This window comes from Peromyscus eremicus, chromosome 13 (genome assembly GCF_949786415.1).
Source record: "Peromyscus eremicus chromosome 13, PerEre_H2_v1, whole genome shotgun sequence".
NCBI classification, from domain to species: domain Eukaryota; kingdom Metazoa; phylum Chordata; class Mammalia; order Rodentia; family Cricetidae; genus Peromyscus; species Peromyscus eremicus.
This window is the reverse complement of record NC_081429.1, coordinates 42,694,478-42,714,025: the sequence shown is the minus strand read 5'-3', so window position 1 is coordinate 42,714,025 and position 19,548 is coordinate 42,694,478. Positions and strand designations below refer to the sequence as shown.

The 19,548-nt window shown below is 35.4% G+C and overlaps 1 protein-coding gene across 1 annotated transcript in view; it reads right to left on the bottom strand.

Moving 5' to 3' along the window:
- Positions 1-19,548, bottom strand: part of Erbb4 (erb-b2 receptor tyrosine kinase 4) — a 708,187-nt gene that overhangs the window by 537,331 nt on the left and 151,308 nt on the right. The window lies entirely within an intron of this gene.

Here is a 19,548-nt window from a genome sequence, read left to right as displayed (position 1 = left end):
AAAGAAACATTACCTCATTAATTATAAAAAAAAATGTATTTTAACTGATATCTGATAGTTGTTAAGTGGCCTCTATATCATAATGAGAACTAAAGAGAATTTGGAGACCTCCCTTTGTGAAACAATCTTTTATCTAGAATGTATCATTCTGTCATCATTCTTCCTAGCATTCCTCCAATCCCATTTAAGAGGAACTCTTCTCATCAAAAACCTCAAACCCCTTGTTGGTTTCAGCAAAGGGGTGTACATTACTATTGGGGAGACTGGAGATGAAGCAAATGCAGGGTGAATAAGTAATATGACCATGAAGTAATGCTATTAACAATTATGCAGTGCTTTTGGAGGGAGAACGTTTCTAGCTATTAATTGACAAAGGTGTGTAATTTGCTACAGCCTTCGAACCACATATTATTGGGAGTTCCAAATAGTGTATAAATGGTAAGGACTTTTCACTTACCCAGAGAATATGATAAATAACAAGAAACAAATGTTCACAAATTTCTCAAATAAAGATCTCTTAAAATAGTTACCTTTCTTGAGGGCTTAATAAAAACAATTGATCCTTTCAAAATTATGAAATAAATGCTCTAAATCTAAAAGCATGCACAATACCATGATTTAATGCTGCTGTGTTTTCTACTATTTACAACACTTTTTTCCCACACATTTTTAAACTGTTTCTGTGGATAAACAATTTGAAATATCTCAAAAGAAAACTGATTCAGATCACAAGCTAAGATACACATGGTAAGCGCAAACAAAATCTCAGGAAACAGTTCAGGGACAAGAATATTTTCTAATGCTCAAAAGAACTCAATAACACAGTTTAAGCTAATATTGGCCTATCTGGATCATAGAGATGGATATCTAGAGGTGAAAATTACATGTTAACCCATCTCAGAGGGCCATATAATCATGCCATTTCTTCACTGTTTCTGGCTTTAAGTCACTAGAAAGAATCTCAGTAACATAAGACTTTTATTGCTCCAAAACTTTGTTATGAAAATAAATACAACTTTGGGATATATGGGCTATAATATAAATATAAATATATTGTAGTTAATTTAAGTGGCTACAATAGGAAAGTATAATGGCAAGAGATATGGGCTGGCCTAACAGGAAAATTTGGACTTGAACTATAGCCTCTGTCCTTGCTATTTATATAAACTTAATGAAGCTTTTAAGTCTCAAAAGTCTTCTGTCTTTTCATCTTTAGAAAATTCAAAACAATATCTCTATGACAAAGCTGTTGTAAGCATTGTAAGATAAAAAAAATAGCTTATGGCAAATTATATTTAATAGATGCTAGCTATTACAAATATTATTTCAGAAAAATAGCCAGGCAGACAAATTGTCTCAGGACAATTAACTGAAGATAAAATGGTCATAATATCATTGCATACGAACTCTTTTTTTAATCTCTCTGTTATATAATCTTCAGCACACTTACACCATACCTTTAAAATTTGCAACTTATTTCTAAAATTCAGAAATGCCTCTTACTTTTCTGTATGCTTATTTCAGCTCTTAGCACTGACCCTGGTGTTGAATAGACATTCAACAATGGTTGTTTAATAGAGTAGAATTGAAATCTAAAAGCAACGCTTTTTAGTCTTGCAGCTATCACTTTCCAAACAAAATGACTTTGTGAGCTTGCTGCTAATAGAAAACATTGAAAAACAAATTTGTTGTTTGTGCCTATGAACCACTGTATCAGATAGAAATCTCTAGAAAGACTAATAAAAGAGAAAACCATCACCATGGTTTTATTTGAAGAGGTTCAGGGTCAGATCTCTTTGCCTTTTCAAACGCAGACGGTAGAGCCACCTAGAGATGCACCAGACTCCATAGGGGGTTAGCATCTGTTCAACAAGGCAGAGTGCCTTCTGTTGTCTTCATTGGCTCTGCAACAGCTTTGTTCAGGGAGTGAATGAAACTGAAGTTCATTAAGGCCTTGAATGCTTGAGAAGTCAGGGGACCAATAAGAACACGACTTTACTTATTATAACATTTAGGGAAGGAAATGAAGGATAGATATGGAAAATCTTCTGGCTAAATATGCCACCTTTGTGCCTGTAGAGTATTCCAGAGAAAAACCTGTCTTTACTATTTTCAAACTTATAAGTTATTTCACAGTCCTTTAAAAACTATTTTTTTTAGCCGGGCGGTGGTGGCACACGACTTTAATCCCAGCACTGGAGAGGCAGAGCCAGGTGGATCTCTGTGAGTTCGAGGCCAGCCTGGACTACCAAGTGAGTTCCAGGAAAAGGCACAAAACTACACAGAGAAACCCTGTCTCGAAAAACAAAAAAAAAAAACAAAAACAAAAACAAAAAAACTATTTTTTTAATTGACACAACTCTTCATTTGATTTTTTCTTCCTTCCTTTCTTTTCTCCTTTTTTCTGTCCTTCCTCATGTTTCCCTCTTTCTTTTATTTTTTTCTCTCAACATGGCCTTAGAGAAAATAAATAATAGATTCCTGAATGTGTCTTTATCTATCTTAAGATTTATCTGAATCAAATCCATGCTTATTGATTTACTTTCATACAAGCATGGAGATGCCTGCCAGTTCCTATTTATACCTGTTTAAAAGCATCTGTAGTAGTTCAAATAGTTTGGAATTGTTCTCCTGCTGTGCTTTATGTACTCAGACCTAATGAGAAATCACCCCAAACCCTGACACAGTCTGTGAGTGAGGACATCCATAAATATAACAGTGATTAGTTTGGTGAGTGGGCTGGAAGTTAAATGACTGTGATATCCTGAGGAGTAGGAAACAGAAAACTCTAGTGACAGGAAAGAGGATGTCTGAGGGGTAAGGAAGTTCCCTGCATTGGTGGTGAATGCAGAAATTATGCCTACTCTGACAGTGACAAATGTAGGAGCAAATCATAGCTTCTGTATCTGTAAGATATTCTATTAACTTCCCTAAGGCAATTACTTTCTGTCCCTGCCCCTCCTATCATGTCTGGGAATATCTAAAGCAGGCACATTCTTAACTATGACATAATATTAAGAAGTTTACCAGAAAAAATTAATAAGCTCATAACGCACATTGCATATTCCTTCTGCTCACAGAGATACTGTGATTTTGCTTGGGATTCTGCTTTCCATTTCCCACTGTTTGAAACTCTACACTTAGGACACTCTGAGAAGCAGAGACTCAATATCTGATGTAATTAGATTTGGGCAAAAGAGCATGTGAAATGTCATGTACCTAAGGGCAGTAGAGTAGAATTCTTGCTAACTGTACCCAACGTGAATCAACACTGAAGTTAGAAAATCTGAGCCCAGTCACCCCAGCAACACTGAACTCAGCCAGCATGAGTCATATGTGCTAAACCTGCCATGATACTAGGAACCTGCGGGCCATCCATTCAGCACCGACTACTTAGCCAGCACGCAACAAACATGCCTTATTTGCAATGAACACCTTCAACCCATTGTAAACAGAAGTGCTTCTCTCTTTCTCCAGAAATAATCACCTCTCTTTAGCTCTGTTAAATGATATGTGACTCTAAAATACCTCTTCACTTTGAATGCTTTCATAAAAAAAAAAAAAAAACCTGTAAAGAAATGGTACAAAACCGAACTGAAACTAAGAATTTATACTTGTAAAAAGCAGCAGAGTCTCAGCCAATCTCAGAAATTGAGCTCAGCTAATTACAGTATACTAATGGATCAAATAAACCCATAAGACAAACCGTTCCACAAGTAAGGGGAATGTAGAGTAGTAACTAATTAAACTCCTCCTTTACAAAATTTCCACTGCCTATTTGAAAGCATCACCTTCCCCTTTGGCTGGGTAGAGTTCTCTGAGCTGGTTTTCTTTCTGCAGATCCACTCATGAATTACAAATTATTCTTTGCACAAGATCTCAGCTCTATCTAATTTGCTGAAAGACATTCCTAACAGATTACACAAATTGAAATGTGAGCTGTAGATCCCTTTATATAGTCATACAAGCACCCCAATTTTGTGATGTCCTTAGAAAGATTCGTGGCATTACAAATTCCACTATCTATAATTAAATATTTATATGTGAATTCATCTTCTTTGTTATACCACAGGTAAGCTTATATTTTAAAATCTCAATTTAAAATTTGCATTTTAACTTTTTTACAATTATGTGTTTTAGTAAATTAATATTCTCATGTCAGATATATATATATTAGTGTACCAGGCTTTCTTGGACCACCAGCCCCCAAATCAAGACATGGAGAATTGTTATTAGTTATAAATGCTCAGCCTTACATTAGGCTTGTCTTATAACTTATAATTAACTTGTTTCTCTTCATCAAATTTTGCCTCAGAGCTTTTTACCTTTCTTTCATTCTGTATATCCTACTTTCCTGCTTCCTTCATGTCCTCCAGGGAGTTTCCCTCTCTTTCTCCCTCTTTTCTCTCTCCTGAGCCTAGATCCCTCCTACTACTTATTCTATCTGCCTGCCTGCCTGCCCTGCCTATCACTCCACAGCCTAGTTACTGGCTGTTCAGCTTTTTATTAGATCAATCAGGTGCCTTAGTCATGCAAGATGTAACAAGTGCAACACAACTTTACATAGTTAAACAAATACAGCATAAACAAATATAACACATCTTTGTCTAGTTAAACAATTATTCCACAACACATTAGGCTCCAGTAAAGCAGGGAACCAAATAAAATCTGGTTAGAAACATTGTGTATATGGAAAAGTACTAATAGTTGAAAATAAACTTTACACTTAATAAAATTATATAACTTGTTTTAATGAAACTTTGATTACATATACACATGACTTAAAGCAAAGAGAAAATGTTGTCCAAACTTCCAAATAATTGAAGCTCTGTGATTATCACTCATGTTTATAAATTCTAACAGATATTTTCTTCCACTGAGAAATGAGCTAGTTAGAATAATGAACCTTAAACATCACATTTGTCTTCTGTAATCTAACAGATTTTGGTGTGACTTTTATTTCATGAAGACACAAGAAGATCTTTATAAGCCAAGTAGAGAAATATCAGAAGATATTAAATTCTACTGACATTTGATCAAATGCTTTTAAACTTAGCTACTTATATAGTACTTTGTTATGACAGTCCAAGCTGAAAAACACTGTCTGATATCAGAGAATTTAACAGTAAGTTTGGATGTATTGTTCCATCCCTCTGGTTCAGATTCATCATCTATACTATGGCTATATTAAGAATTATTGTGAGTAGTGGGTCCCTATGGGCTTACATTTTGGAATTTTGACACTGAATGAAGCAGTGTCCACTGGCCAGGTCTTTGGGAGGTGATTGGATCATGAGGTTTCTTGTCCCATCAATGGTTTAATTTATTTATAGATAAGGCTACAGAAAGGTGGTTAAAAACCACAGGAGTTGGGGCTTGGCGAGAAATGGTCATGGGGCATTCCATTGAAGAGTATTTCATGCTGTGCTCTTCTCTCCTTCTCTTTACTTCTTGGCCACCCTTAAGTAAGCAGCTTTGCTCCATAATGTTCTTTCTGGTCTAGCCTTCCCAGAGATAATAAACAAGGAGAACAAAAGATGAAGAACTGGAGCCATGAGCCAAAATGAATGACTCCTTCTGAGGGGTTGTAGCCTCGGCTATTTTATCACAGTCACAGTAAGCTGACCAATGTAGTTATTTAACAAAAAGCTTGGTTCAGGGGTTAGGTATCGGAGAGTATTAGTTTAAGATGTGTTACATTCCTTTTTGCTGTGGAATATTTGCTTAATGCTGCAAAGATGTGTTGCATTCTTCTATGTTGCATTTGTTTAACTCTGTGAAGCTGTGTTATTTTGTCTGCCTAAAAAATCTGAATGGTCTAATAAAGAGCTAAACGTCCAATAGCTAGGTAGGAGAGAAAATAGGTGGGGCTAGCAGGCAGAGAGAAAAAATAGGAGGGGAAATCTGAGCTAAAGAAGAAGAAAGGAGGGGATAGCAAGAAAAAGAGAAGGAGAGGAGGTCACCAGGGGCCAGCTGCCCAACCACACAGCCAGCCACAGAGTAAGAAGGCAAAAGATAGCTAAACAGAAACAGAATAAGCTAAGTTAGAAAAACTAGCTAGAATCAAGCCAAGCTAAGGCTAGCCATTCATAAGTAAGAATAAATCTCCATGAATTTATTTGGGAGCTGGGTGGTGACCCCCCCCTCAAAAAAAACCACAACTACAGTTAAGAGATGACTTATATGTTAAGAGCACTGCTGAACCAAGTACCAGAGAACTTGCTTTCATTCCCAAATCCACATGATGGCTCATAACCATCTGCAACATCAATACCAAGAGATCTGACAACCTCTTCTGCCTATATAAATACATAGTATTTTTAAAAGAAAGATGGTCTGTATGTCAAGTGTGTTGCTGATTGGTCAATAAATAAATCACTGATTGGCCAGTGGCCAGGCAGGAAGTATAGGCGGGACAAGGAGGAGAATAAAGCTGGGAAGTGGAAGGCTGAGTCAGAGAGACACTGCCAGCCGCCACGATGAAAAACAGCATGTGAAGATGCCGGTAAGCCACGAGCCACGTGGCAAGGTACAGACTTTTAGAAATGGATTAATTTAAGCTGTAAGAACAGTTAGCAAGAAGCCTGCCACGGCCATACAGTTTGTAACCAATATAAGTCTCTGTGTTTACTTGGTCGGGTCTGAGTGGCTGTGGGACTGGCAGGTGAGAGAGATTTGTCCTGACTGTGGGCCAGGCAGGAAAACTTTAGCTACAAAGAAAAAATGCTTGGCTCATAGCAGATCCTACTTTTGAATTAGTTTCATCATTTTTCTGAATATAAAAGCATAACTTTTCATCAATAAACTGCTCTATTGCTTATTATATTAGCTTTTTCATCATTTGACAGAAAACCTCACAAAAGCAAATTAAGGAAGGAGAGATTTATTTTTGCTCAAGGATTAAGAAAGTACAATCCCTCATTGTAGAGGAGACATCGTGGCCAGGGGTCCACTGATGGGGCAGAAGCTTGCAGGGTCATCTGTTACATGTCTAGGATCAAGAATCAGAGAAAAGGAAGGTCAGACTCTGGCAGACTCTCACCTTCCAAAGATACCCACTTCCTCCAGCTGAGCGCCAACTCCTAAGGCCCTACAACTTTCCAAAGCAGTCCTGCCAGCTGGGAAACTAGTGTTCAAACAGACAAGCCTGTGGGGACACTCCACATGTAAACTATAAAACGTTGCTTGTACAAAACCCTTTTTCTGCTATTTCTAAAGCAATCACTATGCATCTCCAATGTTTAGACAAGAAAACTGCTTGGTACCGTTTTAATGTACAATTGAGAGTGACAGTTTCATGTCTGAGGTCTTTTATAAATGTGATTTTCTCCACTCAAAATTTAAAAGAGGAAAATAGGCTTGCATGAAATGATTTCTGCCAACAGCTGCCTCTGCTGTACAGCATATGGGAAATGGCCGTTGAGGATTCAGCGTTAGAGGTGACTGCTTATGAGACGCGTCTGCTGTTGTTTTTAAATGAAAAGGGTGAGCAACTTCAGAAACAGGATAGCCAAAGTATAAGGCTACGATTTGACAGGATGCCAAGATACACTTTAGTGTCTGTCTAAATATTTGTCTATGCAACACAAAACAAAAGGCTTACTTAATTAACAAGAAACAAATACTGCCTTTAATCTTCAATGAGAATAGGTTCTGATGTTGCTGATGATACTCCTAATTTTTAATCTAAACATAGCAAGTAGGCATCATATGAGGTCTGTGAGAGCAATCACAACTACAGATAGAACATCAATTAGACTAGGGATGTGTAGATCATTAGTCAAAATAGTTTTGATACTTAAGTATTATACAAAAATAAAGAGCTTCTATGCACCTTTTTATTATTCCTAATGATGGTATTAACTTGGTTTTATTATATTTTCTGTATTTAATATAGTTTATGTGATTAGTATCTACCTACTATATTCCCCATATTGTTGCAGCATATTACTTTACCTATGTAAAGATGTGTTGCATTTGTTTATGTTGAATTTGTTTAACTAGGTAAAGATGTGTTACACTTGTTTATGCTGAATTTGTTTAATTACATAAAGATATGTTGCATTTGTTTTACCTTGCCTGCCTAAGGCTTGATTGGTCTAATAAAAAGCTGAACAGCCAATATAGGCAGTAGAGTTATGGGCAGGGCTGATGAATAGAAAAAATAAATAAATAAATAGTAGGAGGAAATTGGCCTCAAGAGAGGAGAGAAAGTGGGAGAAAGAGAGGGAGATGCCTGGAGTAGAACATGCAGAATGAAAGAAAGGTAAAAAGCCATGAGGCAAAACATAGAAGAAGAGAATCAGGTTAATTTCATTTATAAGAGCTAGTGGGACAAGCATAAGATATGACTGAACATTCATAATAATAAGTCTCTAGGACATGATTGGGAGCTGGTTGGTGGCCCAAAAGAAAGTCTTCTACAGAATACAATTTCTATTTTATAGATAAAGAAACTAAGATTAAAAAAAAACTTGCTCAAAGTCATATAGGTGAAAAGTTAATGAGAAAATATTTTTTAAAAAATCAACATTCATAATCCCTCTTAAAATCTGTCTCACTTCTGATATCGAAATAACAATTTCTATCAAATATGGTGATAATCATTCACTTTAAATCCATATTCACTAAAAATGTGATTTAAAAATAAAATACTTTCAATGTTATCCTTATGAAAAATATATCAGCTAAACAAGAGCATTCATCATAGTTATAGCACATGTCATGTTTCTAAACACAGAAATAATGCTAAAAACATGGGAAAGTAAAAGTGATATAATTCTATTTCAATTAAGGTTAAAATTCACAATGTTTAAAAAGTAACAAAAACCAAAATTAAGAACAATAACAAGAAAAAGCAGTCTCCCAATGTCTTCCTGAAATTATATATATTTGATGCTTAGAAAGTAAGAGTCTTTTCAAAGAGATATTTGGAGTCAAATGAGATTCTCTATAGGAGTTAATAATAAAAATGTGACCCAATAATCCTCATATAAAGTTAGATTCTGTTTTACTATCAGGTCCACCAAAACAAATGTAGGAAAGACAATTACTTAAAAGGTTGCATATTAGTTGCATGACAGTGTCATATTATTGGCATAACCTGAGCTCTTCAATTAAAAAAGCTTACGGGTTGATTTTGTTTCTCATTTAGAAAACTATCTAAATGAAACTGGCACATTGTAGGTTTTTGCATACACTTCTCTTCCCTTCCTCCAGAATTCATGTTCATTGCCTCTCTCAGCTTCACTCTTCCATCCAATTATTTACTTCCAAAAAGATCTATTATGTCCTTACTGTGTGAGAATTATTGTTATTGGAAATCGGTTATTGGAAATTACTAAAGAAAATGACAAACAAAAGCAATAGAGAACACTCATTCGCACAGTGGTTACTTCATCATTTCAAATGTCATATATGAAAGGTTAGCAATAAGAAAATAAATCATTCATCTGCGAAAGAGTCATAATAATTTGATGTTAACTCTGTATCTCTGTTTCTTGAAACATAAAGCATTTATTTCCAGGATCTGTGTACAGACCCTACCCTGGTTAAAAAGTTGTACTATATTCTGTCACATCTGAGAGACCAGCTGAAGATTTTGACATAATTTTTTACTGACACACATATGTGTGTGTTGTTCAAAAAAAAGTAAAAACACATAGGGACACTTTCCTCAGATTTTTACTGTACTGGAATATCATGCTGATGTAATAATTTTATTCTCTTCTAAGATAACATGCAAATTACTTATAGGGTACAAGATATATTGATGGTGAACTACCTTTCAAAAAATGACACGTTGGTCTTGTTCTGTTCCACTTTGTGAATGAATGAAATCCTGTAGTTTGAGTGTGTTAGCATCTAAGCTTTAGGAAGATGAAGAGCAATAAAGAATGACCAAGCCCCTTAGTGGGTCACAATCACTGTAGAAGATGTATGGATGACAAGGTCACAGCCACTGTAGAAGAAGTATGGATGAGAATGTCACAATTACTGTAGAAGAGGTATGGATGGCAGAAACATCAGTGAAGAAAAGTGGTGTGGAGGCGACGACAGTTCTTCCATAAAGTTTCTGAATGCTAGATGGTGACGAAAGCCACAATGGGGCATGCACACAGCAGTGTGGGATAGAGGAGCGATGTAGAAGGCTGCCTAACAAACACTGGTGCAGGAGGATGCTGTAGGGAAATGAGTGATTGCCCAAGCCCTGAAAGCTGATTATTTCCCCAGAGTGCAGCATCAGGACTATAGTCTTATCAAATTAAAATAAAGCTGGATTTATGGAAATTTTCCTATTTGGGGATCTGAGGCAGGATGTGTACAGGATAAACCTGAACCATACCAAAAAAATGATGAAGCAATCACAAACTTTTAAGATCATACTAACAGGAATTAAGAGTCAATTAATTTGTCCAACAAATTAAAAGTAAATTTGAATTTAAGAAATGATAATAATTAAAGTGACTATTCCATCAACTATATTTTAAATCTGAGTTAATGTTATTTATTGTAACTAATTTTCATTTTTAGACATAATACATGAACAATTTAAATTCTTGAAAACTTGCATATAAAATACAATATTGCCTTTGAAGTGTTTTACCTATTCTTTTTCCCGTGGGAGCTACAATATGAACTAATGAACTAATAAGTTAAGAAGAATTTCACACTCTGTTAGGGCTATCATAACAGATTATCACAGGCTTCAGGGCATTGAACAAATCTTACTTTTCTTATTTCTGATGTTAGGAAATCTAAGATCAAGGCTACATCAATTATCTCTTGGTTGCTATAATGAAATATTTAGGAAATGAAATACTTAAAGAAGAAAATGTTTGCTTTGTCTCAGGGTTTTGAAACCCATGGCGGGCTGGCTTCATTTCCGTTATCCCAAGACAACAAGGAAATATGGCAGAAGGGTAGGGTCAGGAGGCCTGATGACCTCGTGGTAGTAGGAAGCAGAGAATTCTATTGTCCACTCCCAGTTATCTTTACTTCAAACAAGGTCCTGCCTCCTTTAACTCACCCAGCTATACAGTGATGATAGAGAACCCTCAGGACTCTATCAGCACTTAGTAGTCTTGCTAGTTGGGAGTCAGGTCTTTTGGAGGCATAGAGAGGATGTTTCATAATTAAATCCTAACACAAGCAATGCTAAATTGATCAGCTAATACTCATCTATTTCCTGGATCACAAAAACAAACAAACAATGTCTTCATGTGGTGCAAGGGCTAAGAGATAACTCGAGTTCTCTTTTGTGAAGCCATTAATTTCATTCATAAGTACTGCACATTTGTGAGCTAATCCCTTCCCCAAAGCTTTAGCTCCACATGTCATGTGGGCATTAGGTTTTAACATGGTAATTCCACGGGAACACTAACACACACCCTTTATTAAGCAGCATGCCTCTATTAAGTATTCAGTTAGTAAGTGAAAAACAGATGTTTAAAACTACTAGACAATTGACATCATTTCATTAATTGTGAAAAATGTGCCCCATTAATGGAAAATAATAGTTTGGGAGAAAGTAGGAGGTATAGGGAACTCTATATGTTCTTCACAATTTTCTGATAAAACTAAAATTCAGTTAATATTTATTTTAAAAATTAGAACATTACCATTATAATTTTTATGAATGGATGATCTAGATAATGAGCAGAAATGAACTATATGAACAAACACATCACAACGTACTGCATTGGTTAGCACACTAAAGATAACCTCCAAAGCATCAAAATGCATTGATGTCATATTAAGGGATAAAAAGAAATTACTTCCTCTTGGATTAATTGGACTAAGAGTGAGTCCAAATTTGGATTCTCTACTTCTCTCCCTGTCTTCTACGTGTGTCTGTAATGTATGCTTCATGGCCTAACTGTGTCTCTGTCTGTCCTTGCTGTTATCGTTAATAAAGCGCTTTGCTCAGCCTTCACTGGTCAGTATGAAAGCATTACATGAGAAAAGGATGGGGGATTCTGTTGTTGTTGTTTTTCGAGACAGGGTTTCTCTGTGTAGCTTTGGTGCCTCTCCTCGAACTCACTCTGTAGCCCAGGCTGGCCTGGAACTCACAGAGATCCGCCTTCCTCTGCCTCTTGAGTGCTGGGATTAAAGGTGTACACTACCACCACCCAGCTGAGATGAGGTATTCCTTATAGAAATATTTAACAGAGTTTTATATTTCCTGACCCAGAATAGAAAACACAAATCTCAGGCATATGTTATCAAGCTATATCCATGTTGCTTCCAACACATATGGAGAATATTTGTGGTATAAGCTTGCTGCCAACCTGTTGTGCTTTCAGCAAATGATTACCATAACACACACACACACGCACACGCACATGCACACACACACGATCACTTGGTTACAGCTTGCTCTCTTCACCCTCCATTAATTTATTTAAGTGGGATCTGATACTGCAATCTGATGATGTTTCTACTCACTAGCATACAGGGGGCGGGGGCACGGGAATAGAAAATCATACTTGTAAGGTGTGCTTCACAGTGACCTCAAATCCCTGATGGAAAAAGAAATGAAACAAGATAGGTCATGGGGACTGAGTTTCCACAGAAGAATATTTTTCTAGTGCACAGATCAACATCTACTGCTGTAAATTCAGAGCACTAGAATAACTATTAGCGCTCTTAGCAGCCTACCTACCACTCAGAGCAGAGTGCACTCGCGAGCACCTGCTATAGTGCAAGTGGCAATATGCTTCATGTTTTACACAGCACCTTAAATTTCATTGTCATTACCTCTCCTCCCATTTCCTTTAATCCTCCCTGTTTGAACATGCAGACCAAGTTATTGCTCCTTCATGAGTGGGCACGTTGTTCACTGACTGTTCCAGTGTTGCCGCAAAAGTAATCTATCGATAGGGACAATAATAAATGAAGGGAAAAAACAAAAAATCAGGTAAGCATAGGCAGCTGTTTGTGACCTAATAAATATATTACGAACATTGTTTACTGTTACTATCTCAATGTTCATTTCCTTTTTTGTCCAAAATTAAAACAGTTGCTTCGGGTGTGAGAATATATGGAGGTAAATAACATTTGAAAGATTAAAAAAAATAGTTTTGAACCACTGGTAATATTTTAACAGTCATATGTGTGCGTCCACATGATTTTATTCTTAAATACTAGCATGGAAAAGATATTATCTTTCTTCTGATGACAATGGGTATTTTGTAAAATTAAAGAACATTCCATTTCATATGCTTTTAACTCACTGGACATCTGTTTTCAAGTCAATAGTTTCCAAGTATCATACTAAATTTTTGAAAATGCTATCTGAAAAATTAATATTCTATATTCATTACAATATAGAATTGAAGTACAGGCTTCAAAATACATTTTTCTCAGTTTCATCTGATATAATATTATTATTATTCAAAAGTCATGGCAAAGGAATGTCCCAGACCCAAGGTGAACTGTAGGTTACTTTGTATCCAATTTTACAATAAATTTACAAAAATTTTACAATATATATAATATACTTTGTATACTATTTTATTAGTATCCAAGCTTTGCATACTGTTTACTTCACTGGATAGGTGCCGATCTCTAGGTGGTAGACTAGGTACCTACAGAACGATCTCCTGTATGGTATATCATTTTATGTGAGACTGCATTTATTAAATATCTTTTAAATTGAGTGGAGGGATAAATGTATAGCCACAGATTTCTGATACACAGAGATCTTAGAAGAAAATTACTGGGATATCTTTCTGAATATGTTTGTAACCTATCCTAGAACAACTGTTCAAAGTCTTACTGCTGTTCAATTTGTTTCTAATATGCTATCCTTCCTTCTTCATTTACTAAGTATCTAATTATTGCTTGTTTGGTCCCAAGATGGGCTGGAGTTACAGAATATCTACATGAATATAATAAAATACCTAGGCAAAATCTTACTATATAAGAGGAATTAAATAGAGAGACAATTTGCTTGATGTTAAAAATGTTACTATGAAACAATTTTGAGACAATGTATTTCCATAAATTATTATATAATTGTGAGGAAACATTTCTCCTTTTTCCAGTTTTTTTCCCATGATCATGAATAATCATGACTGGTAAAACAGAGGATTAGCAAAGACACAACAATATCTTGGGTACTTATGAGTTATGGCCCCAAGCTTGATGGTAAAATTTGCTTCGATGAGAAAGTAGCAAGAATATCATCCCAGGATTGTTGTTTTCTGTTGTCTATTATCTACAGTGGCTGCCCTTTTAAGCCATGGCTATCCTAGACAGAGATTTCAACTGCACTGCTACCAGCAGCAGCCTGAGCGGATTATGTTCCCTCAGGCATCAACTCTTTCAAAGCTACTAAGGGAAACTTTATCTAAATCTAAAGAGCTCACAGTTCAAGGATTGAGATGGAATCCTGTTCTCTCAGAGAGGTTGAATAACAAGTAGCTAACATTTTCCCTTGGCAGGTGTTTTCCAAAAAACCAAGCGTCCTTCTCTTAGCCCCCCCACTTTAAAAAAAAAAAATGCTTGTTACATGTGGTTCCTTCCTACCACTTCCTGTCAGCTACTTGCTGACTCAGCCTCCTGCCCTGCATGTTAATTTTATTTCATCACAAACATCTTTGAATCGTTAACAAAAGCAGTAGGAAAAAATGCAACACACTTTAAAACAATATTTCCCAACACAGGGTAGTATCAAAGGTAGAGCTAACGGATAAGGACAGAAGGTATGCATATAAAATATTTTGTTTTGTTTTGTTTTGTTTTGTTTTTCGAGACAGGGTTTCTCTGTGTAGCTTTGCGCCTTTCCTGGAACTCGCTTTGGAGACCAGGCTGGCCTCGAACTCACAGAGATCCACCTGGCTCTGCCTCCCAAGTGCTGGGATTAAAGGCGTGCGCCACCACCGCCCGGCGCATATAAAATATTTTATGATGATAATATACCACGCAAGGTTGCCTATCATTTACACCAAAAGAAACCTAAATTACCATAATCTAGGATTCAGTTTTACTGATATTGCATTGAAATTAGAACCTATTATTTTAGTAATTTATTCAATCGTTAAAAATCTGCAGGCAATTATCACACACTACATATATCACTTTTATCCTTATTTCATTAATATTAAGGTTTATTAATATTAGTCATTTAGAATATGGATACACTCTTCTCTTTAATGATCTTCATTATGTAGAACAAGATAAAGCCTAGGAAAGTATCTAACAAATTTTATTAAAATTCCCTCTTAGATACATGATTCCTTTTAAGCTACACTGACTATGCTTTGAAATTTATAGAAGTATAAGAAACATAGGTTGCTTTATATAACACAAAATATAAAATTCTTAAACTATTTTAAGAGTCATTTTCTTGAGTTTTCTCCTTCAAACTAAAGAGACTTTCACCTTTTTCTTAATGTCATATACTTGTGACTCCAAACTCCTTTGGGCATCACTGGTCTTTCAGATGCACAGCCCAAGCTTCCGTGATGATACGGTCAAGCACTGGCCATGAATGCTTTGGGGACACAGTTCATGATAACTTTTTTTTTTCTAATGCATAGTAGTGAAGCAAGCAGACTTTAAGATTTACTTTGCCAGTTCCCAGCAATTTTACACAAGAAATATTAAGAACACCATCTTTAACACAGATGTTACTCAAGACCGAACAGATGACCGTTAAGATGGATACATTTTTAACATACCTTTTTCATTTAAAAAAAATCTTAACAGAATATAGAGACCATCACAGATGGAGACATTTTTATAAATCAGGGTAGAATCTAAGCTATATGGCTTAGACTGTGCCTCCAGAATCATTCACATCATCAAATTTTAAACCTTGGAGTCACTAATTCTCTAATTAGAATGTCAAAAATATAGCTTAGTTATTGTTCTTCTATACTATATTCTGTCTATATTTCATGAACATTCAAATCATATATTTAACATGACAGATGATATCGGGTAAAGTATGCATCAAAATAACAACCTGAGTAAATAAATAGTCTTTATTTATTAAATTATATAGTCATTTCTTTTTTTATTTCATCAAGATACTTATTAGAAGAGGGCATAAAAAAGTTGTAAGTTATCTGTCACATAATTAGCTGTTTAATGACCCAATCACTATTACCTTTCTATTTTTCAAGCTCACACCCCATTTCCTTACTCTCTCTGATAACATTGCTCCTTCTAGGCAGTGAGGGAATCCGTTCAAGCTAAATCTAAACCCATGTTAGTAATGTGTATTTTCTGGGGTTTGAGCCTTCCCTTTAAAACTAATTTCTGAATTGTGCCACAGTAGAATGTATAATACAAAGGTAGAATTCATATCGAAGCCCACAGGATGCAAAACTTTTATACCAAAACAGACTTGTGTAAAGTTTACAATGATTATTCAGACTGTACATAGGAAGAAAACAGACTTCAAGCATTTCTATCCTCCCTCAGAAGAAAATGACTGGCAAACGAAAAGACAATTGCCAAGGATGCTGTTAACCGAGGAGAGAGTCTTCTGCACGCAGCATTGAATGTGCAGAAGAGACCGGGCAGTATTCTAGAGAAATAGAATCCATTTCATTTCAGCCAATATTTCTTTGCCCAAAAAGTGTTACAAGTTTTTCTTTAATAAGGAGATCCTGATACGACTATGTGTAGCTCATGCTTTATCCCACATAAGAATGGTTGCACTCACTCTATTGGTAGCTACGTATAATTTTCTTCCGCAATAAATTGTATCTTTGTCACTATAGCCCATACTTCACAGTGTTTATAAAGTCAAGACTTGTAGGAAATCTCTGTGTATGGTTGAAGATGAACTATCTGAACCACATGCTAAGGGAATTCTTTTCCTATTTCTCAGTGAGGATGTGATTCCACGATAAGGTAAATATGGGCAGAAGAAAGAGAGATAAATTGAAGAACAAAAGGCTATCAGAACACAAGCTTGAAATGGTACCTCTGGATCCTTAGGATGATCCAAATTGTGCCAGCTAGCTATATAATTCTGGGCAAATTTTATCTAACCCTTTTCAGACTCCTATCACTAAAGGGAAAGAAAGGAATCTTCACGAAGCCTCCCAGCTTCCATTCCACACACACACATTGTCATTACAAAGGCAAATAAAACAATGCCCAGTTTTGTCCCCTAAAATATTTTCATCATGTAGCCTATAAATACCCAGTCACAATGTTTTATATATATACATAAATACTTGATATATATTTTAATGCCTGACTTTTAGAGTGTTAGGAGAGTAAGTGACCTAAAAAAAAATCTCAAAAACCAATTCAGAGAAGGAAAGCTTCTACATTACAAGTTTTTGCTCTACTTTCTTAGTAAATATTGTTTCTAGTCATACTCTGTGAAGAGTCAGTCAGTTAGTTTGCCAGTGAAGAATGTATTGTTTCAGTGTTTATCATAATTAGAATGTATTATGGAATGTAAGTACATTATTTCCAGTACCTATGTGTCTTGTACACAATTTAAAGTATGCTTTAAACAATCAAATTCACAAGAAAAATTTACCTTGTAAATAAATGTCAATGCATTTATTATTGATACTCATGTCAGGCCAGAAAAGAGAAAATCAATATTTAGGATGCATCAATTTTAAAGTACTAAGTTTTCAGTTATAATATTCTATCAAAAATGTTCTCCCACACAGCCCTGTGAGTACCTAGTACAAACAATGAAAAGTGAACAAATGCAGAGACTCAGGGAGTGAAGGATAAGTAATAATTCAGTCCCAACCCTAAAGAGACAATTCCACCACCCTCTCTGTAAGGTTCAGCAAATATCAAAAAAAGAGGGAGCAGAAAGAACAGAAGATCCAGAACATGGTGAACAAGGTTGCAAATGCTATTTCCAGGACATGATATGGCCATTTCACACATAAAAACATAGCCACTGTAATTGCGTACTGGACCTGACTAAGACTGGTAAACCATGGATCCTAAACAGGCTCCTGGGCCCTTCTCCTTCCTACTGAGCTATTGGCTACTGATGAACTCTTGGGAAATCACAATCGTTGTCTTTAGTTGTGTGCTCAATGGTGAGCCCGCACACTCCAGTAGATGCTTCCCAATTCACTACCACATAAAAAGTTAGTGGGCCATAAAACTAAACCAACAGACATGAATATGAGAAAATGAATTTTAGGGAGAAAGGCAGAGCTTCCAGGGTAAGAGGGAGACAAGAGGCAGTGTGGAGTAGGGGGAGGAGAAGGTATTTTATACATGTACAAAATTACCAAGGACCAGCTTTTGTCAACAATAAAAGAAATGTTAACAAGACTTAACTCCTTCCACATATTGAGTTATTCCTTACTAATAATATTTGATTTGATTCAATATTGGAAATATTTTCTGCACCTACTATGATGATCTATGAATACTTTTTAATGATTCCCATGAGAATGGCATTAGAAAATATTCTTGAGTACATGATCAATTACAGGGTTTTTTTGTTTGCTTTTACCATTTTGTTTTCATCATCATAGAACAGTCAGATGAGTTGTGTTTTCTTCTCTTGTTGAAATTAAAGTTAATTGAGAAGTTTACTTATAAGCTTAATATGTCCTTTGTATCAGTGGCTCCATCAGAGTTTTATAATCACACTGAATCAACTAAAACAGATAAATCTCTAATAAAGTTTAATGCTCACCCAGCATTTGAGCACACCTTCCCTTGGGAACGAGCAAAGATACCTGAGCCCACATTTATTTAATTGTCCCAGGATAAAGCTTTGTGTTTAATCACAGATTGGTTCCATAGAAATTCCCGACAGTTTTAATTAATTGGTTTTCATTCTCTGTTCATTCATAGATTTGAAATATTTTACATATATTATCATAGCTAAAAACACAGAATTCACTTCATTTTGTTATTTTTTCACAAGTGGTTGGATGTCAGAGAAAGCAAGTTCTTATCACAAGACTTGAATTGCATCAAGACACAGAGCAGCTATTGCAAATGAGAGAATCATTTTGAGCTCCACTGCAGAAATATAGTCAAAAGGAAATTAACTTTAGATCAATTAAATGTCTTTCAATGATATCTGTGATTCATGGCAGACATTTTCTTTTTTTATAGTTATAAAGTTGTATATTAATCTCTTGGTAGATATCATATATCATTATAAAAATCAGATATGCAAAAACATATAGTCATTTATAGTCAACAAGTCAATGGTAATATCTAAAATGCTAGAGTAAAAAAAATTAAACCTTTATGTAAGTATCTGAAATTTAATTATGTGTCTGTGACTTGTGTGTTAAAAAAAAACAATAATAGAAAATAAAGATATATGTATATTAGCTACATGTTACTATTGTACATTTCTTTTTAACCCAGTTCTCAAGATGTTTATTCAGAACAATTTCAAGTTTAGGGTAATTATAGGATGCATAGTGAGATCCTATGCCAAAGTCTATCTTAAGCATGCATCGATATCTATTGGTATACTTAATATACATTAGGAGAGCACCCAACTAAAAAAATAATGCTACCTATGAGACTTATAAGATATGTCCTTTTCAGTTTGAAAAGGAAATAAGGACAAGA